Here is a 23,594-nt window from a genome sequence, read left to right on the forward strand (position 1 = left end):
GTTCCTGGAGGTTCCAGTCAACAACAGTTTATCATCTCAACCACAGCAGGGCCAGCCTGGATTCCACCATCCCCCGGTGGCGCTGAGCCTGGCTGTGGTCCCTCTACTCCCCCTCACCCCCCACCCACCCCTGCCACGACACACAGAGGCAGCTGGGCCCAGAAGTGGGGGGCAGTCCCAAACGTGGTGACCCCCCACCAAGTCAGCACCCAAAGCTCAGGGTTCCCCCAAGTGAACCCCACAGGTGGCCTCCTCCTTCCCAACCCCAGGAGATGCCTGCTGATGTGGGAGCCTCTCTCAGCCCCTTCTGACACAGATCTGACTTCCCAGATGGCAACTCCTTTAATAGGAACTACTGCTAATGCTGAGGGGCTGCTGGTGAGCTAATGCTCAGGCCTGGTTTTATTCTCCTGGGACCAGAGTTACTGGGCTCCAGGTCACCCTCCTGCACTTACTGCCAGATGCCTTCATGCCTCAGCCCCGTCTCCACCCCCCCGCCACCCCTTCCCCCATCTCACCTCCCTGGCACTGACTCCCCATCCCCGTGCTGTTCTCCTGCTGCCCCCAGCCCCTAACTAAACTCCAGTTCCCCCAGCTCTGACTTCAGCTGGCTCTCCCTGGAGAAACAGATCTAAATCCCAGAAAATAAAGTCTCCAGGGCCCAGCAGCATTCTAAGAGGTCCATGCACCCCTAGTCCCGAGGGCATCCTCTGAAGGTGGACAGGTGGAGGGTCGGACGTGGCTCTGGACCTCCCCGTGCTTTCGCTTTCCCCATCTGTAAAAAGGGACACCCCCTGCCTCATGGGATCAGACGAGACAACAGGGAGGGCGCCCAACATGCCATGGCACTCAGATGTCTTACCCTTCACTCTGTGTATGGGGGGTGGGGGTGGAGATCTGAGCAGGAGCCCGGGTCGTGGCCCAGTCCTGGACCCGGGCTGCGGCCACCTGAACCCTAGTCCAGACATGAGCTAAGATGTGAGAAACACCCCCACTGTCGATGTTTCACATCTGCAGAACTTCACAGAGTTCATATGAGAATTAGATATACAGTTATGTAAGTTAAACCAAACACAGGGGCAGAGATGCCCACTAACAGAAGTACAGCAACACTTACCCCTGGCCTCAGAAAAAAACTTAGGGCCAAGGGACCACAGGGGACCAGCACCGGGAGATGCAGCAAGTTGGACCTGCCGCCCCCACACTGCATTTGGAACACCAAAGACAGGCCTGCCCCTGCCCCAGGCCACAGCACTTCCCTTCCTCTGAAGAAAGAGTTTTGTTAAGCACATAAGGTCAACGCTGACCTGCCCCACCGGGTCAGCACAGCCATCAGCATGGCGGGAGCTTGGTAACTGCAGGCTGGGGATCTTGTCCAGGTCCTGACACCTCCCTCCGTGTGGTGGCAGCCCCACTCCTGGGCCTGCCCACCCTTCCACTGGGGCATACGCCTCCCGGGCCCCCAGGGCAGTGGCAGTGCAGTTCCTGTGTGTGCCTGAAGGTCACCAGCCCCCTTTTAAGCCCAGTCTAGACTCAGCAGGTGCTGAGTCTTTAAAGCCATTCCCCTTTTAAAGCCCCACCTCTGAGCGCCCACCTCCACCACTGCCAAGCTGATGGGATTACTGAGGGGAGAGGTAATTTAAAACAAACCACTTCCTCATTTTCTAAGTTGATGGCTTCTAGGACCCTGGACACAAATACCCAAAAGCCAACAAAGAACTCGATTTGCAAGGCAGAACTCCAGAAATGGTTGTTTTGTGGTTCATCCAGATGATGTGTTGGCCTTTCATTTGAAACTTCCCCATTTTGATCAGCCCAGGCAGGAAGAGGAGGGGAAGGAGGGAAAAAGGGCTGAGTCAGGGGTGGGGGGCTGGGGAGCCTGCAGGGGATGGTTCTTGGGGAAAAATCCCACCGAGAGGTTCCATGGCACTGCCCCCTGAAGCTGCACCCTCTCCCACACACATCACTAGCCTCCTCGTCGCCTGGCTGCCTACAAGGGCTGGGAATCGGCAGAAAGGCCATGGTTGAGCTCTCTGATCCTGCCACTTTGCTGTCTAACAGGTGCGGGGTTGCAGAGGCGGATGGGCCGGCCGCATCTGGGAAATGGGGCAGTGAGAGGCCTGGAAATCCAGGTAGTGTAGGATAATGGTTAGGGCTGGGACTCTGGAGTCTGACTCTTGGTTGTGACCCTGGACAAGTTACTTAACCTCTCCATGCCTCAGTTTCCCCATCTGAAGAATGGGGACCTAGTCTATGATTACTGTGATGTCCAAATGAGCTAACTAATACACATGAAGTTCTCTCCGTGTGTATCTGGCACACAGTGAGCTCGACTGTTATGGCTGACCGTCACCACCCTCAAGCAGCTGTCTTTTTCAGACCTGTCAGGAGCTTTGGGCAAGGATCTGTGGGGCATCTGGGGTGCCCAATGAGGTGTGGCAGCCAAGGTGCTGCTAATCAGATCCTATGCGTGGGAGGCCCAGTGGGTGGACAGCTGGCAGCCAGGGCACTCCAAGCCCAACCCTGGCAAATGGTCACCAGAGGCATAACCACAGAAAGCACGTGCAGTGGCCACAGCTCTAGGGGGAGGATTCTCATGGGCTAACAGGACAGAGCCAGCATCCCAGGTACCACCACCAAGACGCACAAAGTCCTTGATCAGGATGGCTGCTCAGCCTTGAAAACCGACAGCGTTACAACCTCCTGTCCCAGTGCCCCGTCCTCCACTCTGAAAGAGAACAGCTGGAATATCGTTCGCTGCCCTTCTGTAAGGCCAAGACTCCTGCCCTGGAAGGCTCTGTCATCCAAAACCCATCCTACTCCGATGCCCTCATCCCTCCTTCTGAGTCCAGGGGCCTGGCAGGGCTCCTAGACAGGCTATTCTCACTTGCAAATGAGCGGAACCTCCAGTTCCTCCAATTAGTCTCCCCAGGTCAGCTAAGGCTGTGAGCTTTCCTGGGCAAGGCCTCGGAGCAGGGCATGCAAGGCCCCTTCCCAACTAGGTACACTCCTTTCCCACCTGGGTACCCCTCCCCCAGCATTCCCTGTGCGGCCCTCAGTGCACTTTCCCAACTTCTCTATTGGCAAGCTCCTGTGCATCCTTCAGAGTCCACCTCAGATAGCCTAACCTCCTCAGACCGCAACCCACCCCATGTTCCCACAGCTCTTTGCACCAAACACTGCTGAAGCCTGCATCCCAACACGTCACAGCTGCCATTCTCACGCCTCCACTCTCACGAGACAGCACCCTGTCCCTCAGGAAGCCCCTGTGCCCAGCACAGCACAGACACCCCAGGTGCTCAAGGAAGCCCATGAGACGCCTGCCTTTCAACCCAGCGATGAAGGGCTGCACGAGGCCTGCCGGTGCTGGCCCTGCACCTCTTCCCTCCCCAGGCAGGAGGGACAGGAGAGCACATACTCTGGGTGGCAAGTAGAGGCTTGGCAGTGTCCTCTTCCCAACGAGGTCTCACTAGAGGTCTGCCCACCTAAACTTTTAAAAGGAGAGGATTCCTCCGCCCTCTTTCCTCCCAGCTCCCACAGCAGATTCTCTTCCAAGAAGTCATCAATGACTCCCAGTGGGGCCCTGGCTCAGGGTCTGCACCATGATGGTACAGACCAGGCCCGGGAGAGCCTGCCCACCCTCAGAGCTTCCCTGGGCAAGCCATGTGCCCCAGATGGGTGGAGATGGAATGTGGAAAAACCACATCCTTCTGCAGCTCCCCCAGCTCCCTTGCATAGAAAGGCCACTGAGATGCCATGAGCAAGGCTTGAGGGAGCAGATAAGACTTGCAGGAAAGGCAGGCAAGCTTGGGGTGGAATCAGGCAGCTGCCTGAAAAGGTGGGGGCGCCCTGTGCTGGGCCCTGTCCTCACCGACTCCCAGGCCCACCAGATGAAGACCACTCCAATCTCAGAAAGCCTTAGCTGTGTTCCTCAAGCCCATCCCTCACTGCCACCACCACTGTCCCACCATAATCTCAGGACTGACTGCTCATTCCTATTTGTTGGATGAACAAATAAATGAACCCCTGCTAGCCCAGCCACTTGGTGGCTGAGGGTTTCAAGGCTCCCCAAGGGTTCCCTGGGGTCACTGAGTCATTCAACAAACCGATTTCTACCACCAGCGAGTATTTGCACATAATTTCTAACAGATGCACTCTAGCCACACCGAGGCAGGTGTAAGCAGGTGTCGGGGAAAGTGCCCTAGACCAGAGTCCAAGGTCTGCGTCTGGATTTGGGTTCCAGATGTGACGCTGAACAGGTGTGTGACCTGAGGCCGGCCCTTCTCGTGTGTTTTCTCATCTCAGGAGCTGGACCCGGCAGCCCCCGTGTAACAACCAACCGTCCACGGACCCGCCGGCTGGCTAAGTCCTCACCGCCCCTCCCTACGCCCCGGCCCAGGCCCCAGAGACCGCCCGCCAAACCCGAGGCTCACGGGGGGAGGAGACGACAAAGGCCCTCCCCCCCGGGAGCCCGCCGGGCGGAGGGCGGGAAGCACGGAGCCGCGCGCGGGCTCCCAGGGGCGAAGCTGCGGCGGCGTGTGGGCCGCGGGACCCGAGGGGCCCGGCGGGAGGGGGCGGGGTGGCCCCTTCCGGCCGCGCGTCCCCTCCCGTCGTCGGGCCCCCACCCCAGGGCGCGGGCGTCCGGGACCCGCCTGGGAGGGCTGGGACGGCGGCGGGGACTCCTGAACTTGCACCTCCGCGCAGACCCCACGAGGGCGCAGGGCTCGACGCCGGGGCGGGACGCAGGCGGCTACTCACCCACCCGCCAGCCGCGGGAGCCCGGCAGGGGCGGCGCGGGCGCGGCGGAGACAGACAACCTGACGGGGAGACCAGGCCGCGGAGCGCGGAGGACGCAGCCGCCGCTCGCAACTTCCTCTAGTTCCCGCCCGCACCGCCGGGCCCGCCCCGCCGCCCCGCCCACCGCCCCGCCCACCGCCACCAACGGGCCCGCCCCCCCCGCCCCGCCCACCCCGAGCCCCGCCCATCACCGCCGGGGCCACCCCCGTCCTGCGCCGCCCCGCCCCGCCCACCGCCACCAACGGGCCCGCCCCCGCCCCGCCCACCCCGAGCCCCCGCCCATCGCCGCCGGGGCCACCCCCGTCCTGCGCCGCCCCGCCCCGCCCACCGCCACCAACGGGCCCGCCCCCGCCCCGCCCACCCCGAGCCCCGCCCATCACCGCCGGGGCCACCCCCGTCCTGCGCCGCCCCGCCCCGCCCGCCGCCACCAACGGGCCCGCCCCCGCCCCGCCCACCCCGAGCCCCGCCCATCACCGCCGGGGCCACCCCCGTCCTGCGCCGCCCCGCCCCGCCCACCGCAGGCCGGGCCCGCCCCCCACCGCCCCCGCCCGCCGCCGGCCGGGACCGAGACTCCCAGAAAGGGGCGGGGGACCGGGGAGCCATCGGGACCCGCCACCGCGCTGCTCCCAAAGCCGGGGCGCCTGGAGCCGGCAGACGAGCCGATAATACAGAAGACGGCGTCGGCTTTATTCCCAACAGACCAGGATTTGCACCCTCAGATGGGTTCCTTGTCAAGGCAGTCGTCCCGGAAGGCTGGCCACTATTCCACACGTGCAGGGATAATTCCTTTCGGAATCCTCCCGGGCTGTTTTCAGAATAGCCTCGGGGTGGCAATTCTCAGTCCTAACGGACCCAGGTAGGATCCGGTCTGATGAAGCCACTCAGCAGTCCCTGCGCCCACGTAGCCCCACAGCGCGGCGGCGCGGCCACGCCAGGGAGAAACATACGTGACGCCTGCGAAAGAGAAACAGAAATGAGAACACGTTCCCGGAAAGGAGAAGGACGCTGATGGGATCGAGGAAGTGGCACACCTGAAGGTAGGACTAGAAGTGAATTTTAAAAAAGAAGAAGAAAAAGACAGGAAGGAAATCTAACCAAAAACCATCACGTGGTTACATTAAAATAACTAAATTAGATTAAATTTCTACTTTCTACTTTTTTGTATTTTCCAATTTTTCTTAAATGGCTGTGGCAGTAATTTTACAATGACTAAAAACTATTGCAATAAACCTCACATAAGGGAATAGTTCGTCAGATTTAGGCAGTATTATCTATATTTCAAGTTGATTCCTTTCTCAGAGTTGCATATCCAAGTGAGTCAAGTGTAAATAGCAAGTAATATTTTTAAAGGGGGTTGTCTCTGAGGTTCCTGGCAGCCACAGCAAAAGGGAGAGAGAGATGAATTTCATAATTCTACAGAGAAAGCATGGAGCATACCAATTTCTACTTCAAGAGAGTCCAACTTTATCTCACACCTAAGTTTAAATAAGATCTCTGGTTTTTATGTGCAGTTTAAATTGGCTCTGAAGGTGGTGTCAAAGGGGATAATCTAGAAATTTTGAGCAAAAGCAGTTCATTCTAATAAGTATATTTCCTCCTACAGTGGCTGGTGTGAAGGGGACAACCCTCATTAAGATGTCTGAAGATCAAATGACCCAGCAGTGGTCCCAGCTCAACGCTGTCCTCTGAGGAAGATGCAGGCCAGGCTGGAGTTGGAGCTGTGCTGCGCCCAGGACAGATACTCCCCACTGGGGCAGGAGAGGCCAGCCCACATAAGCTGTAAGTCACTTTTGGCATCAGCACTCTGGTACCGTAAGTACATTTCTAGGACCATAAATGCATTTCAGGTACCATATGTGGACCAGTCAGGCCAAATCATGCTCCGCAAGAAGCTGTTCCCAGGCTCTCACTGCATATTCTTGTCAGGAAGAGTCTAACATCTAACGATGGCATTTAACTAGCAGTCCTTCCAACCGCAACACCACTCACTTCTGTTACTCTCATTGCTTCTGATTCCTAAACTTTGAATGATGGATGACATCATTCTCTGCCTTCTTAAACAGGACTCTAAATATAATTTCTTTTTTTTTTTTTGTGAGGAAGATTAGCCCTCAGCGAACATCCGTGCCAATCCTCCTCTTTTTGCTGAGGAAGACTGGCCCTGGGCTAACATCTGTGCCCATCTTCCTCCACAATTTATATGGGACGCCACCACAGCATGGCCTGACAAGTGGTGTGTCAGTGTGCACCCAGGATCTGACTTGGCCGCCAGCAGCAGAGCCCAGGCACTTAACTGCTACACCACGGGGCCAGCCCCTGTAATTTCATTTTTTCCATGCCTCGGGATCATGATTACAAACACTGCTTCCTGTGCTGTGAAGTGCAGCTGTGGCTCCAGGCAGCACTACTGTGTTCCCCATCTGCTCACCAATCCATGCAGCCCCAAATATGGTGGTTACCAGCAGTGGGTTGGCTCTGCTGACTCACCTGCTGCACCACCAGCACCCTGGTGCAGCACCGTCTCCCTTCACTTTTGCAATGGCCTCCTGACAGGTCCTCTCACTCCTGCCTTGGCTCCCTACATTCTTTCTCCTTTTATATAAGGTTAGATGATGTCACTCCCCTTTAAAATCCTCTATGGTTTTGTTACCACACAAAATTGGGGTTCTCTTGCCCGATGCACATAAAGAGCCAATTATTACGGCATCACCTTTTGGGAAAAGAAAACAGCTTTATTGTGAGATCAATCTGCAAGGAGACAGGGGCATACGCTCTCACATCTGTCTCCCCGGTCCAGGGCTCAGGGCTAGGGGCACAATGTATGGGATGAAGGGCACGGCGGTCTGAAGTGTGGAGCTAGATGATTGGAGGTAGGGAGAGGTGAGGTAATTGATGAACTGCGCAAGCGTAGTCAAGCTGCATGCCTCTTCATAGGACGCGTCTTCACAAAATGGCGGCTGTTACCATGATCTGAGGGTGGAGTTTTCAGCCCTTTGACGTCAAAAGGGTCACTTATCAGGCATCTGCGCAGGCCCAGTTGATGGGTTGGTGGTGGTGGTCTCAGCCAGCCTGAACTGGACAAGGGGGGAACCCTTAGATCCTGAAAAACCACTCTGAATTACCTGTGGATAAGATGGGGTCAGCTGAACTGGTCCTTATCGGCCTGTGGTTACAGTTCCCCAAGGTCTTTTCAATAGCCTGCAAAGTCCTACGTGATCTGTCCCCTCTCTAAGCTCAAAACCTAACACTGTCCGCTTGTAATTCTCCTTCAGCCCCAACGGCCTCTCTGCTTTCCCTGGGCCTGGCTTCGTCCTCCTCCACAGCACATCTCACAGCCTGAAATACCACGGGATTGCTTGTTTGTGTTGGACCATCTCATCTCACTGGACAGGGACTTGTTTAATTCAAGCTCTTGCCTTGTTGCCCAAAGCAGTGCCCAGTCCTCCTGGGTGCTCAACAGACAGAATGAATGTGTGAACAAGAAAAGCATCAGGTCGGGGTAGGTGCTGTGCAGAAGACTAAACAGGGTGCTGGGAGGGCAGGCAACCCACTGGGTGGCTAGTGGCTCTAGTCATCTAAGGAGGCGATATCTAAATTGATATCGCCTTTTGGCTGAAAGTCAAAAAGGGACCAGATGTGATGAGGCAAAGAGCATTCTGGACACAGGAAGCATCTACTGCAAGCGCCCCAAGGCGGGAAGGCACTTGAGGTAGTGGGTGCACAGAAGGTGAGGGGAGGAGGGTGCAGGGTGATGGCAGGGAGGCTCGGGAGCCTGGGTGAGGAGCTGGGATTTCATCCTAAACACGTCCAGTTGGCTCCCAGTCTTTGCATCTCCTCTTCAGCTTTCTGCAAGCTGCTCCACCCCCCCATCCCCCCATCCCCCCCCACCCCCGGTTCTAATTTGCTGCTTCTGTTATGCTTTGGGCTTTAAAATTTGTCAGCATTGTTTGTAAATTAAGAAAGAATGATGCTTCTTGCAAAGACAAAACTCTAGGCTCAGAAAACAGATGTGAGGCTGTCGGAGACAGGAGGGGCAGGGACTATGAGGGAACCCGGGAATTCAGGCAGGGATGGTATTCTTCTATTTCCTGCTTGTAGTGGGTGTGACATGACCGTAGACTTTTGTCAAAATTCACAGAACTGCACACTGCAAGGCGAATTCTACTGTTTGTAAAATTATACCTTAATTAAAAAATGAAACAATAAATGCAGATATAAATAAACAAACGAGAGAGAATGATGCTCTTAGTAATGAAAACAGAACACAAAACCCAGTGAGGTTTCCCGAGAGGGTGTAGCTGATGGGGGCAGTCAGAAGCTGACCTCAGCGCCCCTTCCCTGAGGTTTCTCACTGTCGCCTCCCCCTGCTGGCCTCTCCTCCTGTGAGACCCCCACCCCTTCCTAAGTTCCTTTTATTGCAATAGAAAGATGCTGGCATTTTCAAAAACATCTGTAAGGAGCCCAGTTTCTAAAAGACTGTTTCTAAAACTCATTGTTTTGGGCCGGCTCCGTGGCTTGGCGGTTAAGTGTGTGCGCTCAGCTGCTGGTGGCCGGGGTTCGGATCCCGGGCGTGCACCGACGCACCGCTTCTCTGGCCATGCTGAGGCCGCGTCCCACATACAGCAACTAGAAGGATGTGCAACTGTGACATACAACTATCTACTATGGCTTTGGGGGAAAATAAATAAATAAATAAAATCTTTAAAACTCATCGTTTTGGGCTGAATTGTGTCCTCCCTAAATTCAGGTGTTGAAGCTCTAACCCCCAGTCCCTCAGAATGTGTCTGTATTTGGAGATAGGGCCTTTAAAAAGATAATTAAGGTTAAATGAGGTCATTGGGGTGGCCCCTAATCCAGTATGACTGGTGGCCTTATGGGAAGAGGTTAGGACAAAGACACGCACAGAGGGAAGTCCATGTGAGGACACAGCAGGAAGACGGCCATTGACAAGCCAAGGAGAGAGGCCTCAGGAGAAACCACCCCTGCCAACACCTTGATCTTGGACTTCCGGCTTCCAGAACTGTGAGAAAATTGATTTCTGTCCTTTAAGTCACCGTGGTCCTTTGTTCTGGCAGCCCTAGCGACTCCTACAGCCACCTTCCACTGTGAGTCACCTGCAGCCAGGCAGAGGGGCTGGGCTTCTTTCTCTTGACTGTCTGTGTTCTTTACCAGGTGAGCTTCCTCTCCCAGTCCTGGGGAGGTCTCACACCTGGCTTGTCCTGCCCCCAGGTCAAGGGCAAGGCTTTCCCTTTTTTTTTAAGCAAAATTCAAATCTTTCCCTCCTTTTCAGGTCTCTGTGCCTTAAGCCCCTCCTCGCAGGCTGTTTCCAACAGGCCCAGGGGACAGCCGACTTAGGGGTGTGGTATGGGCCTCCCTGACCTCCTGTTATGACCTGGCCTTTCCAGGCTCTGGCCCTGGGCCAGGTCGTACTCACACCCAGACCCAGGCTCACAGGAAAACCAAACCAGGCCTGGACCCCCAGCCTCAGACCCCTGCACCTGTGTGAGGCCACAATACTGGCAAGAGGGTGCCCCTACAGGCAAAGGGAGGCGCTTGGTGACAGCTCTCTGTGGAGCCCGCTTTATACTCCTCCATGTTCAAGGCTGAGTGTGGAGAATTGAGGGTTCTGACATCTGACATCCAGATGCCTAAGGTATCTCTGTGTGAGGACAACTCATGGCTGGACATCGGTTTGGGGAAGATGAACCAAATAATACCCACTCCATCTCCTGTGGAATCAGAGGAAGACACGCTGCCCTCTAGATGGCACATCTTGGGGGTCTGAGAGCAGCCTGTCGGCTTCCCTTCCCCAGCCCAGCCTGGACTTGGATTCATCCCAACAAGCACATCTCCAGCTGAGGATATACGAACTTAGGGACTTAATGAACTAAGCAAGCTTGCTTTAAAAGTCATTTATTTATGCTTTAGAGTGAAAAAATTCATATTTTCCTTTTATTCTTCTTTTATAAAAATCTCGAGTGCAGGGGATTCGATGAATCATGCTCCTCAGTTCTTAGCACACTATCCTCATCAGTCCCTCCCGTGTGTTGTTTTTTATTTATTTATTCTCTTTTTTTCCCTTTCCTACTCCCTCCCCCTCCCTTCAGAGGCAGCCATCATAATCTGTGCATTATATATCACTCATCTGTGTAAAGTCTTGTAAAAAGTAGACTGTTGTTCTGTCCTTGTTGTGTTGTATCTCATTGTGTTTTTGCCTCACCCAGCACTGTGTTTGCATGATCCCTCTATGTTGCTGTGTGTGTTACTCCATTGTGGGCATCCCCCACATTTTGCCCATCTGCTCCCCTAAATACAGAACTCCAGATTGCCTCCAACTTGCTGCCATGACAGATAACACTCAAATGAACATCCTCAAACATGGCCCCTATGAAGCTGAATGAGAATTTTTAGAGAGATCTAGGAACAGAATTACTGGTCTTAGGGTGGGCATCTGGGTAAGCTGACCATGTACCCCCAGCTGCTCTCCCTGGTGGTTGCCCTTCTCTACATTCCCATCGACAGGGCCTGCTGCCCCTGTTTCTCTCCATCCTCACCAACACTTGGCATGATCTAGGTTCCTAACTTTTGCCAGTTTGATAGGTATAAAATATCTCAATGTTATTTTGTTTTTGCATTTCCATGATAAGCAATGAATTTGAGCATCCTTGTTCAGGATAGGATAGAAGTGTCAGTTTGCATCACCCAGTAAGCAGATACTGAAACAGATAGAAGAACAAGAAATTTTTGGGGGGGAAGATAATGTCTATGAAAGATAAAAGAGGAAGGAGGAGGACTGGACAGGGAAAGCCTTCAGGTCACAGTGCAGGTCTGAATACTGTGAAAGGAAAGAGAGGAGGAGGCAGAATTGGACAGACCATGAAGCAGTTCTGATAAGGTCACAACCATGCCAACGGGGAGCTCCAGAACAAAGAATGCCTGTTAGAGGAGAAATGGACGGAACCCAGGGCCCCCGCCATGTTTATTCATTGCCAGGGAAGTGCATGGCCTCTGTGGCAGATTCTGAAGGCCATCCAGCTGGAGCTACCTGCATTCCTCGCAGCTGAAGAGCAAGTTCTTTGTCGAAGGAAGATCTGAGTAGCGTGTCGTGAGGAAGTCATGAGTTTCTCACTTCCAATGGTGAAGATGCAGAGTGTGCAGAGCTCACTCTTAATTGATGCAGAGCAGAAGCCACACAGCCTTCCCACTCACATCTCCCATGGAGAGCCTACAGCATGATCCTAACATAGCTACAGAGGAAGCCGGGAAATGTAGTTCCTGTGTGCCCAGGAAGAGGAGATGCTGTGGGGTCACAGGGACCCACACCATTGTCTCGGCCACACTCATCTGTAATTTACCTGTTTAGCTCCCTTGCCCATTTATCCATTGGGTTCTTGTCCTTTTCTTACTAGTTTGTAGGATTTCGCCAGATATTCTAGATAATAGACCCCTTGTTGGTTTTAGACATTGCAAATATCTTCTTTCAATCTGTTCTTGGCCTGTTAACTTTGTCCATGGTATCCAGTATTAAATACAATTCTCAAATTCATCCATTTCTCCCCGTATAGTCTGAAATATGGGTTAAGTCCTTTCCTCCATAGGTCACAAAGATATTCTCCCATATTTTTTTCTATTTTACAAATTTGTGGTTTTATTTTTTACATTTTGAGAATGTAAATATGTAGAATAAAATATCTAGGAATAAACTTAACCAAGGAGGTGAAAGATCTGTACCTTGAAAACTGTAAGACATTGATGAAAGAAATGGAAGGAGACACAAATAAACAGAAAGATATCCCATGTTCATGGATTGGAAGACTTAATATTGTTAAAATATCTATACTACCGAAAGCAACGTACAGATTCAATGCAATCTCTATCAAAATCCCAACAGCATTTTTTACAGAAATAGAAATCAGTCCAAAAATTTGTATGGAACCACAAAAGATCCCAAATAGCCAAAGTGATCCTGAGAAAGAAGAACAAAGCTGGAGGCGTCCCTCTCTCTGATTTCAAACCATACTACAAAGCTATAGTGATGGCACAGATGATGGCATTGACATAAAAGCAGACACATAGATCAAGGGAACAGAATAGACCCCAGAAATAAAGCCACACATATGTGGTCAATTAATTTATGACAAAGGAGCCAAGAACATACAATGGGGAAAGGACACTCTCTTCAATAAATAGTGTTGGGAAAACTGGACAGCCACGTGCAAAACAATGAAACTGAACCACTACCTTACACCATACACAAAAATTAACTCAAAATGGATTAAAAACTTGAATGTAAGACCTAAAACTGTGAAACTCCTAAAAGAAAACATAGGGAATGTGCTCCTTGACATTGGTCCTGGTGATGATTTTTTGAATTTGACACCAAAAGCAAAAGCAACAAAAGCAAAAACATACAAGTGGGACTGCATCAAACTAAAAAGCTTCTGCATGGCAAAGGAACCATCAATAAAATGAAAAGGCGACCTACTGAATGGGAGAAAATATTTGCAAATCATATATCTGACAAGAGGTTAATATTCAAAATATATAAAGAATTCATACAACTCAATAGCAAAAAAACAACCTGATTAAAAATGGACAGAGGACTTGAATAGACATTTTTCCAAAAAAGACAAACGGCCAACAGGTACATGAAAAAATGCTCAACATCACTAATCATCAGGGAAATGCAAATCAAAACCACGAGATATCACCTCACACCTGTCAGAATGGCTATCATCAAAAAGGCAAGAAGCAAAAAGTGTTGGTGAGGATGTGGAGGAAAGGGAACCCTTGTGCACTGTTGGTGGGAATGTAAACCGGTACAGTCATTATGGAAAACAGTAAGGAGATTCCTCAAAAAATTAAAAATAGAAATACCATATGATCCAGCAATTCCACTGCTGGGTATTTATCTGAAGGAAATGAAAACACTATATTGAAGAGAGATCTGCACTCCCATGTTCATTGCGGCATTATTTACAATAGCCAAGACATGGAAGCAACCTAAGTGTCCACTTAGGTTGTGGATAAAGAAGATGTGGTATATATGTAAAATGGAATGTTCCTCAGCCATAAAAAAGAAGCAAATCCTGATGCTTGCAACAACATGGATTGACTCTGAGGGCATTATGCTAGATGGAATGTCAGACAGAAATATAAATACTGTATGATCTCACTTATGTGAGGAATCTAAACAAACCCAAACTCAACGCTACAGAGAACAGACGGGTGGTTGCCAGAGGCAGGGGGTGGATGGTGGGCAAAATGGGTGAAGGGGGTCAACAGGTACAAACTTCCAGTTATATGATAAATAAGTCCTGGGGATGTAATGTACAGCGTGGTGACTATAGTTAATAATACTGTATTGTATATTTGAAAGTTGCTAACAGAGTAGATCTTAAAAGTTCTCATCACAAGAAAAAAAACTGTAACTATGTGAGGTGATGGATGTTAACTAAACTTGCGGTGATTATTTCACAATATATACATATATTAAATCATTTTTTGGTACACTTAAAACTAATACAATGTTATATGTCAATTATGTCTCAATAAAACTGGAAAAAAAAGTCCTTTACTCTATAGGTGACAAAGATATTCTTTTATATTTTTTCTACTTTACAAATGTGTAGTTTTATTTTTTACATGTTGGTCCTTAATTCATCCCAAGTTCATCTTTATATGTGGTGTTACATAGGAAACCAATTTTCTTTTTCTTTATATGGTGAGCCCATTTTCCAAACGCCATTTGCAAAACAATTCATCTTTCCTGTTGATTGCGATGTCCTCAACCATGGCCTGGGTCTCCCTGCCTCGGAGGGCTCTGTTCGGCCCCATTGGTCCACTGGGCCTTCTCCCCACACTGTTCTGTTCTTATTCCCGTGGCCTTGCTTAGGTCTTACTGTAGTTAAGGCAACCTCTCTACAATTCTTGTAGCTATTCATGGGTTTTTATTCTTCATATAAATGTGAAAGAGTTTCTAACCCATCCCAGAGGACAGGTTTAGATGGACAGCCAGGAGGAGAGAGTGCACTGGGAGGAGGAAAGCGGGAAGAGAGGCCAAACTGGGAGGGTAGAGGGACCATCAGCTTAGCTTAGTAGTCACTTTGCTGGGCTGGGGACCAGCACAAGTACAGGGAACCATGGTGAACTCTGAACTCGCAGGAGACAGGAGGGCACTGAGGAGTCAGCAAGTCACCAGAGGCTTTGGGCATTGGAGTGGGGAGGGGGCGTGTGGATGGAGGGCCTGGGCAGGTGGGGAGGTCTCCAGTGCCGTGGACAAGAGCTCAGCCTTCGCAGCTTGTTTTCTTAGCTCTGTTCCTCGCCAGCCCTGTGGCCCTGGATAGGATACATAGTTGGTCTGAGGCTCAGTTTTCTCATCAATAAAATGGGATAATAATGGTAGAAGGAGAACGCCTCTGAACACAGTGACTGGTACAGAGTCCGTGCTCCACTCACTACCTGTTAAATGGAAAGCAGGGCGAACAGCGTGTGTCGGGCATCAAGTCAGAATGAGCAAGGCAAGTGCTTAGGAGCACATGGAAACCTGGCGTGAGGTCATTGACAATCCTGGGTTTGCAACCTGGGAGGCCAGTGGCTACCCCCAGGAAAGCTGGCCACCGGCTCACCCCAGCCTGGGGCCCAGAGCGAGTGTCCTGAGTTCCTACCTCCTAGTCTGTAAAAGGAAATGATACCACATGCTTCAAAGCTGTAATCTGAATAAATGCAATACGTGGAGGTCTTGGGCCCAGTGTCTGGTGCCCGGTGAGCTCTCAGTGAACGGCTGTTGTTATTAATGCTGGGCAGGCCCTCCAGAGGCTCCCACGCAGTTCTGTGCCGCGTGAGGGTGGCTGGCTGGAGTCAGAGGTCAGGGTGTGGGAGGCGGTTCAGGGGTAGGAGCTCAATACCTGGGGCTTGTGAAGGGGCAGGGAGAGGAAGAGAGGAGAGGACAGGGATTGCCTCCTCGCCCCCCATCCCCTTCCTCCGCTTGGCACCTCCTGGCCTGCCTCCACGGCCCCTCCCCGTCTGCCCCTCAGTTGCTTCCATCACACACATCTGGACTTGAGAATGAACTTCTTCCCCAGGTGTCTGTCATTTCCCCACAGGGTTGGTGCCAGCATTGCCTCTGGGCTCTCAGTCGACCTCAGGTGCTCCTGGGAAACCGACAGGAGGAAGGAGGCGGGGTGTGGAAGGGCCAGCACCCCTGAGCCTCGTTGTCAGCTGAGCTCTGAAAGGGCAGGGCCGTGGCTGCCTTGTCCACAGTTGGTCCCTGGTGCCAAACACCTTGCTAGGTGTGTGTTGACTAAGTCGGTCATCTTGTCCCCTCACACTGCAAGAGGCGAGGCCTCTGACTTCCCCCAGAGTCAAACGCAGGTGGAGTGGGGGCCCTGGAAGGCAGATGGGCTCACACCCTACTTTCTGGCGCCCACTTCCCCAAGCACCCTATCCCTAGCCTCTTCAGATGTGCCAGTCTTAGGGTCAGAGTTTCCCCAAGCCCACAAATGCCACTTCTGTCCCTCTGCAATGCTCATGAAAGCTGATGGCTGGAGTGCACCCAGCTGACTCCTGATTTGGGGAGTCAAGACTTCTTCCATCCTGGCCACCCCCATCCCCCTACCTCAGGATAGAAACCGACACTACATTCCTGCTGGGACCTGGGCTGGTGGGAGGAGGTGAAGGTGGACCATCTTGTAGGGGCAGCAGAGGGGCCCTGGCCCTGCAGAGTACCGGGTGCACAGTCAATTCTCTGTATTTGCTCACCATGTGACAGGAGTTGGGACATGGCCCTCAAGGGCTCTCTAAGCCAACAGCCAAACTAACAGAGGGCAGAAGAGCACGGTGGCTTATTTCCCAATACCTCAGGATCCCCCAAGACCTATGTGAGTGAGCACCTCAGAGCTCCTCCTCTGTCTGACGCAGGACTCTGCCCTGGGATCCAAAAGAAGAGTGAGGCCAGTGGCTGACCGTCTCAGGTGGACACCGGGCTGACACCCAGGAACCAAGAAGGGGGTCTGGTGCTGCTGTGAGAGGCCAGCTGGGGCACAAGGGGGCCTGGAAGAGAGAGCTCGGAGGCAGGGGAAGGATGGCTGATACGGAGGGATGACACGGGGCTGGGAGCTACAGACGAGATGCCCAGGAAGGAAGGGATCCCTGCCTGGTGGGTGGGTGGACCGGCTCCCCACCTCTGACGTGCTTTCCCACCAAGACAGAGTCCAAGCTCTGGGCCTTGAAGGACAGGTGTGTTTTGGAAGGCAGGAGAATCTAGAGAGAGGCAAGAGAACAAATCCTGCTGGAGGAGAGGGGAAGATGGCTTAATCCAGGACCAGGGCCTGTGGGGCAAAACTTCCGTTCATACCCAAGATCACGATGGCACTGCACAGGTGAGCTGTCGGAGCTGGAAGCTGCACCCGGAGCCCCCAGCCCGGCCTGGGGTGTGTCAGCAGGTGCGGCCCTGAGGAAGCTGTGAGGCTGGCTCTGACCCAGCTGCGACTCAGTGCCCGCACTAAGCTAACTGCCCGGTCTGGAGTTTCCAGTGTTACCTTAAGCACCTTTTCCCCTGGACCTTTCGATCTGGGACCAACAAGCAGCAGTTGCCACAGAGGCCCCCACCCAGGGAATCAAAGCAGAGTGACTTTCAGAGGGCTGACTCCCAAGGCCCGAGTGGCTAGAAAACCAGAATTGTCCCCTCCCAGACTATGGCTGTGGCCAAAATGGACTCCAGGGGAAGAGGCAGGTGGGAATTTCCGGGGGAGTGGGCTGACTCTGCCAAAGAGCTGGGTCCTCCAGCATCTGACCAGGACTGGCCAGCCATGGGCTCCCCATGCTCCCCTTGGTCTTGCCCCTGCCCTTTCTGAAGTCGGCTCTTTGGATGTGGGCTGAATCACACCAAGCCAAAGGAAGGGAGTGGGGGTCCTGGCGTGGGGTGGGGGCGGGGGCCCGGCTGTGATTGGCTTTATGTTTTACATGGTGACTTGTTACAGGGAGGGATGTTAGAAAGAGAGAGCAGATCACAGTGTCTGGAATTCTGCTCACAGATCAAGAATGCCACGTGGCGGAGTGAGTGGGTGCTGTTGTGGAACTTGCGTCCCTTGTGGGGAGGGCCCTCGACTCTTGCTGCTGTAGCCTCCTGCACACCAGAGCTGGACCTGGGGCAGGTGAAGAACACGTCGGGTCTGAATCATGAAGGCCAGGAGCCTCATGCCTCACCTTACCTGAAGTTTCTGGCTCTTCACTCCTCTGTCGGACTTCCCCCACGTCCAATCCACCCTGTGGCTTCCCTCCTTTCCTACAAACGCTGTGCTGAGCTTCAAGTGTCATCAGTTTCCCGGAAACCAGCCTTGAGCAGCTGCTGCCAGTTTCTGTCACAGGCGCTGGGGCGGGAGCAGCTCCCCCGTCTCCTGGAACTCGGCACTTCTGCTTGTGGGCAGGGGCCCAGGTTCAGCCTGGAGGGGGGTCACCCATGTGTGGCTCTGGTGGCCAGCGTGACTCAGCAGCCACAGAGGGACAGACACAGCACCCACACCCAGAAAATTCAGAGCACACAGTATCTCTGATCTCTTTTCAGCCCCACAACCACTTTATGAGGGCAGGAAGTGAATGTTATTTTCCCATTTCAAGGGGGAGCCTACATACGCTGTTCACTGTGCGTTGAAAACCAGCTTCTAGACAACACAGCGGCCACGGGCTCCCTTCCCTGGCTGAACTCACTGCTTAGCTCTCAAAGCCAAGGTCATTTCTTGGGCACCTTCTGGTTTATGCCTAAGAGCTCCTCAGTTGCCAGGTCCAGGGCGCAGTCCCCACCTCAGCTGGAGGGGGCTCCTCAGCATCCTTCCTGGCCACCAGCCCACCGGACAGGGTGGCAGTTCTTCCCACCTGCTGCTGTCATGGCCCGGTCCACAGAGAGCGGCCTCTTAGCTCTCCCCGGGGTCCTGGGAGAATTCCTCTCCAGGGAGGAGGAAGGTATGGGGTTTGGGGGGGGCAGACATTGTTCCCTCGCTTCCACTTGCTTTAGCACTAAGTTCTTCACCCATCTCCACCTCTTTTTTTTTATTTTTTATTTCTTTGTGAGGAAGATCAGCCCTGAGCTAACATCTGTGCTAATCCTCCTCTTTTTGCTGAGGAAGACCGGCCCTGAGCTAATATCTATTGCCAATCCTCCTCCTTTTTTTTTTTTTTTCCCTTTTTCTCCCCAAAGCCCCAGTAGGTAATTGTATGTCATAGCTGCACATCCTTCTAGTTGCTGTATGTGGGATGCGGCCTCAGCATGGCCGGAGAAGTGGTGCATCGGTGCACACCCGGGATCCGAACCCGGGTTGCCAGCAGCGGAGTGTGCGCATTTAACCGCTAAGCCACGGGGCCGGCCCCCACCTCCACCTCTTGACCTGGTGGGATCTCCTGGCTGGTGAGCAAGGGGGCCAGGCTGCCAGGACGCCCCCACCCTGGAGAGGCCCACAGGCCCTCTCACTGTCACTCAGGGCTCCAGTGGGCTGCACTCCATTCAGTGCCTTCTGACGACCTCTGCCTGCTAAGGCCTTGTTCCAGGTCAGCCCATCCATGGCCTTATCACAATCCTGGCTTGAAACTGTCAGTTTCCTTATTTTTCATGCCTGATCATGTAGCAAGGTTCTGAGTCCAGGCATCTTTTTTTGTGTGTGTGAGGAAGATCAGCCCTGAGCTAACATCCGTGCCAATCCTCCTCCACTTTATGTGGGACGCCGCCACAGCATGGCCAGAGAAGTGGTGCGTCGGTGTGCGCCCGGGATCCGAACCCCAGGCCGCCAGCAGCCGAGCGCGCGCACTTAACCGCTACGCCATGGGGCTGGCCCCCCAGGCATCTTTGTATTGCCCTTAACACCCTTCCCATCCCACCTCCTCCAATAGCAGAGCCCCCCATCTCTGTGCTGCAGCAAAATGTCCCATGAGCACTCTGAGATGAAAAAGCACGAGGAAATGCTGGTGGAGGAGTCTGTCAGCCTGGGGAAAAAGACCATTTTTCTGCCTGCCTCTTTCCTTCAAGATATATGGTCATGCGAAGGGAAGGAGAAGAATTCTTACAGCAGTAGTGGACTCCTCCAACCAAAACAAACAAACAGGGTGGTGCGAGGGGCAGAAATGACAAGCTTGGAGAGCAGGAGCAGAGGGAGCCGAGACGCACAAGCAGTGACAGAGCCCTCCCACCCCACAGGGACTTGCCTGTGGGGGCCCACCTAAGGCCCAGGCACTGGCCTGGGTGGGCAGGTGGTCCTGGTGCGGGGGCCTCACGGGCGGAAGGTGCCCCTGCAGTCCACGGTTTTATAGGCATATCCCAGCCCCCTGAGTGTCGGAGGAAAAATGATCCTCTTCCACACAGAAAAAAAAATAAGGACTGATTTTATTTGGGTTGTTGCCACATGAGAAGTGCAAACAGCTGGAGGGTAAATGTGCACCCTACAAGGCAAACTGAAGAAAAGTGGTTCTTTTGTTTCCCTTCCTCCCCAGGAGCGACTCCGGGAGCCATGCGCAGGGTTGACAGGACTCTTCACAGAGGCAGGAGCTTATTTTACATTCATAGGTAAACCACTGCAAAGTCAGCACAACGGGGTAGTTCCACTCTACCCACTCTCCCCGGCACAGTGTTTCAGGAAACTTGTCTGTTTTCGATGCTTCTTCCAAATATCTTCCCACAGGAGAACTTGGCAGGGCCCAGGGCTGCTCTCTGCACCTTCAGGAACAGGGGCCTAGGCCCTTCTGGGTGGTTTCTTTCGGAAGAGACACTGTGGGGCCACCGCCCCTCAGGAGTTAAGGCTCTGCTGAGTCTGCCTCCTTCTCTGGGCTGCAGATGAGGCTGCGTGGGAAGGCCTGGGTGTCCCCTTGAGCTGAGCGAGTTGGTGTGTTCCCAAACGGTGCTGATGCGGGCCAGCCCTGTCCGCTCGGGCACACATCCCTCCACACCCGACCCTCCTGCCTCCCCACCCAGGTTTACAGATGACTTTAAGAACAATTTGATGACGCCTTAAAACATTAATTACTGGGCCAGAATGCTACTGTGTCCCAATATGAGGCTGGTATCAAGCGAGAGTCTGGCCCTGATTACATTTTTTTTTTTTTAAAGATTTTATTTATTTATTTTTCCCCCAAAGCCTCAGTAGATAGTTGTCTGTCATAGCTGCACATCCCTCCAGTTGCTGTATGTGGGACGCGGCCTCAGCATGGCCGGAGAAGCGGCGCGTGGGTGCGATCCCGGGATCCGAACCCGGGCCGCCAGCAGCAGAGCATGCGCACCTAACCGCCAAGCCACGGGGCCGGCCCCCTGATTACATTTTTAAAACGGTATTCAATTCTTTAAAAACATTAACAAGTTAAATAAACTGAAGCTGGGGAAAGGGGGTGTTGGCTGTCAGGTGCTTCTTGTTTTTCCTTTTCTCTCACAGAAAATACCGGGCATTCAAACTCTTGGGGAGACAACCTGAAGGCCGGAGTGCCAAACCTGGGGTGTTTATAGGGTTTCTCTACCAAGAAACACTCATTTTTCTCATCCCTTGCTTTGCCAGCTGCCGATGGTGTGTCCCAGTGAACTCGTGCTCTCTTGCCTCTTGCTCAGCGCCCTCCCCCAACACACCCTAACATTCACTGGGGGGATCCCCTGATCCTCGACAATGACTCTGGAGGACTGGGACCCACTGCAGGGAGAGCGGGTCAGGTGGAGCTGCCTCAAGGTACAGATGGCTGGTGGCTCTGGGCTGCAGAAATGAGGCAGGAGGAAGAAGATGGGCTGTCCCTCTGAGCTGAGAGCAACGCCATTGTCCCCAGCACTCGCCAGCCTCGGGCAACACCCAGCAGCGGCGTCTGAATGTTCTGGGAACACTGCCTGTCTATAGCCACCTGTGTCTAGTAAGTTAAGTTCCTGAGAGGAAACAGGGGATTCAGCCCAGCATTTAAAATAATTAAAAATAGAAGCACAGGGCCGGCCCTGTGGCTTAGCGGTTAAGTGCGTGCGCTCCACTACAGGCGGCCCGGGTTCGGATCCCGGGCGCGCACTGACACACCACTTCTCCGGCCATGCTGAGGCCGCGTCCCACATGCAGCAACTAGAAGGATATGCAACTATGACATACAACTATCTACTGGGGCTTTGGGGGGAAAAAAAAAAAAAGGAGGAGGATTGGCAATAGATGTTAGCTCAGAGCCGGTCTTCCTCAGCAAAAAGAGGAGGATTAGCACGGATGTTAGCTCAGGGCTGATCTTCCTCACAAAAAAAGAAACAAAACAAAAATACAAGCACAGCTCAGCTCACTCACTGGACAGATCTGACAGGACCCTGGGCAGCAGGGAGCAGCCCCCAGAGGTGCTGGGAGCGCCTTCCCCCCAGCCTCCCCGGGTTTCTTAGCCCTTCTTCAAGGCGAACCTAAGTTACCAGCACAAAAGATGCCTGTGCACCTACACAGGACCTGGTTCAAGAATCTCAAACCCTTGCCTGCACTGTCCTCCCACAGCCTCCCACAGATCCTGTGGGTGGTTACCAGCCCAGGTTAGACTGAGGAAGGCAGGCCCTGACCAGTTAAGCGACGTGCTCAAGGCTGCAGCTGAAGTCGGGGAGCAGGCAGGGACGGTTCACATCTGAACACTAACCGTAATGCAGCCCAACTCACACTCCCCACCCCTCTCACGTGTGGAGTCAGACCAGCCACCTCCGCTCCACACCCGCGCTGGACACTACAAAGGCCTTCCTCCGGGTCTTGAGGATGCTCCATCTGCTGACTTCGGAGACCATTCAACACGACTTTGGAGACCATTCAACACAACCTTCGTCTTCCAGGCCCCAGGCCGTTTGCTGTTGCAGGAAGATCCTCAACTTGGATGCTGCCCAGCCCTGGGGCCCAGCCGCCACCACAGCTGGTCCCACCCAGGTCCAAAGTCTGAAATCCAGCCTACTTTAGAACTAGATGTCCACTCTGGTCCAACAAGGCCACGCTGTGTGTGAAAAGGAAGGAGTGTGTGTGTGCGCGTGTGCACGCATCACAGGACGCTGTCTCCCCTTCCATGTCTGTCCCGGTAACAGGTGGCTTCTCAGGCAGAGGCAGCCAGCACATGTGGCCGACCTACAGAAGCCAGACTCCAACTTCCCCGTTTAAGGCCCAGCTGCAAGACCTCAGGGCAGGGGACACAAGGAGTGGGGCTGTCACAAACTGCTGCCTAGTCAAGGTCAGCAGCAACAGGCTGTCTGGGAGTGTCACTGGAGGGCCTCCGTGACCTGTGCACCTGGTCTAACAGGCTCCTTGGCTGAGTGTGCCGAGGCGTGGCCCTAGCCCGCTGAGCTGGTGTTTGCAGGGACATAACCCACCCAAGAAGACGGTTTCTTGCCCTCCTCACTGAGCATCGATGGGGCAGGATCTTCCGAGCAGGTATCATGAAGGAGGAGGGAGTCTCCCTAAGTGGGCCAGTGTGGCCCGCTCATAAAGTGAAATAAAATGGCACAATTTCTCCCTTTACCATTTTTCACTCTGGTTCCTAAGAAAGGACCATGAGGATTCAGGGTTCAAGAGGGGTTTTGGAGCCATGAGACATGGTGGTTCTTTGGAAGGAAGGGGGTCCATGAATCTGAGGTGGCACTCACACGGGGCGGGGGGCAGCCCTCCTTTCTGGTGGCCTGCCTAAAACAACAATCATCATTCCTACCACCTGGGGTCGCTGTGAACTGCAGCCAAATCCTCTTGTTTCCAGCTCTAATCGAAGTGAGTTCCTTTGAGGAACAAAAGGTGATTGGGACCAGCACAGGTGACCAGCAAACTCCACCGTCTTTCCCGACAGGCACGCCATAA

The 23,594-nt window shown here is 53.3% G+C and overlaps 1 protein-coding gene and 1 long non-coding RNA gene across 2 annotated transcripts in view; one reads left to right on the forward strand and one right to left on the reverse strand.

Annotated features, from left to right (window-relative positions):
• The window catches only part of BID (BH3 interacting domain death agonist), a 44,662-nt gene extending 39,805 nt beyond the window's left edge, over window positions 1–4,857 (reverse strand). Inside the window, exon 1 of the mRNA XM_058559160.1 lies at window positions 4,759–4,857. The gene's annotated coding sequence lies outside the window, so the exon portion shown is untranslated. The remainder of the gene's footprint in view (window positions 1–4,758) is intronic.
• Window positions 4,858–5,347: 490 nt separating this feature from the next.
• Window positions 5,348–8,710, forward strand: LOC131416488 (uncharacterized). The gene is made up of 3 exons (XR_009222600.1): window positions 5,348–5,834; window positions 6,401–6,576; window positions 8,070–8,710. It is a non-coding gene; the product is annotated as an uncharacterized LOC131416488 (long non-coding RNA).
• Window positions 8,711–23,594: the final 14,884 nt, after the last annotated feature.

This window comes from Diceros bicornis, chromosome 17 (genome assembly GCF_020826845.1).
Source record: "Diceros bicornis minor isolate mBicDic1 chromosome 17, mDicBic1.mat.cur, whole genome shotgun sequence".
Classification (NCBI taxonomy): domain Eukaryota; kingdom Metazoa; phylum Chordata; class Mammalia; order Perissodactyla; family Rhinocerotidae; genus Diceros; species Diceros bicornis.